We start from the raw sequence: 1,339 nt of genomic DNA, 5'->3' as shown, positions 1-1,339 counted from the left end.
TGGTCCCGGACTCTGATCTTTGGGCAACTGCCACAGTCTCCTAAATGCTCTCCTTACTTGTCTCTCCATCCTCTTACCCCAGGTGCAGTGTATTCTCCCCACAGCAGCCACTTTATAAGCAATGAATCTGGGAATCAGCAGGGCTGATTAACTTGGCCATGGCTATTATGGTGTCAAAGCCTCAGTGGGCACCCAGCCAGTCTGACTTTCACTTAGTCATTGTTAGGAACAGCATTTTGGGGTCCAACCGGCCTGTGGGTGGATCCCAGTTCTGCCACCCACTGGTTGTGCCAGCTTCAGCATATGACCACCTTTTGTTTTTTCAGTTTTCCTGCCTTGAAGTGGGCCAATAATAACCTCAGAGTTCTAATGAGGAGTCAGAGAAGTCATTGCAGCAGGGCCCTCAGATTCTTACTTATTCAAAGTTCTGGGGCCAGTGTCTCCATCTTATTGACACAGGGCTTTCTTCCAAACCACAGACGTCCATGCACGCACGGACAGAGCAGAAGTACTGAGGAACTAGTACACACAGGAACATCTTTCCACCATGATGGCTCACATAGAACTGCTCTAGCTTCCTCTCCTCTTGGATGAAATAATCCTGTTTCCCAGAACTTCCCAGTGGAATTAAGGCCCAGATACCCACCATGGTAACATTTTCTCCTTTAAAAAAAAAGATTATTTATTTATGAGTGGGGGGAGGCAGAGGGAGGAGAAGCAGACACCTTGATGAGCAGGGAGCCTGATGTGGGGCTACATGCCAGGACCCTGGGATCATGACCTGAGCTGAAGGCTTGATGGACTGAGCCACCGAGGTGCCCCTCATGGTAACATTCTTTATTGGCTATCACCCCTACCTTCATTCCCTGATTACCCTAGTAGTGTTTCCTGAGACCACTGACTTGCACTCAAATCCTTATCTTGGGATCTGTTTCTGGAGATCCCAAACTAAAATATAATGCAATCATTTATTCATTCAATCGCTATTTATTAAGCCCTTCCATGAGTTAGGCTCTGTGCTGGCTGCTGGGCATGTTTCGATGAACAGGACAGTATGCGTCCCTCCTCTCAGAGAGCTGAGAGCCTGGGAAACAGGCAACAACAAGTAAACAATGATTCCATCATTTTGGATAGTGTCAAGTACTGTGAGGGAAATGATGTGATAATGATGGGAGCGGGTTATATAGGGGTGGTCAGGGAGGGCCTCTCTGAAAAGTTGGTATCCAAGCTGTGACATGAAGAATGAGAAGGGGCCAGGGCGCCTGGGTGGCTCAGTGGGTTAAGCCGCTGCCTTCGGCTCAGGTCATGATCCCAGGGTCCTGGGATCGAGTCCCGCATC

This window comes from Mustela nigripes, chromosome 7 (genome assembly GCF_022355385.1).
Source record: "Mustela nigripes isolate SB6536 chromosome 7, MUSNIG.SB6536, whole genome shotgun sequence".
Classification (NCBI taxonomy): Eukaryota; Metazoa; Chordata; class Mammalia; order Carnivora; family Mustelidae; genus Mustela; species Mustela nigripes.
This window is presented reverse-complemented; position numbering follows the sequence as displayed.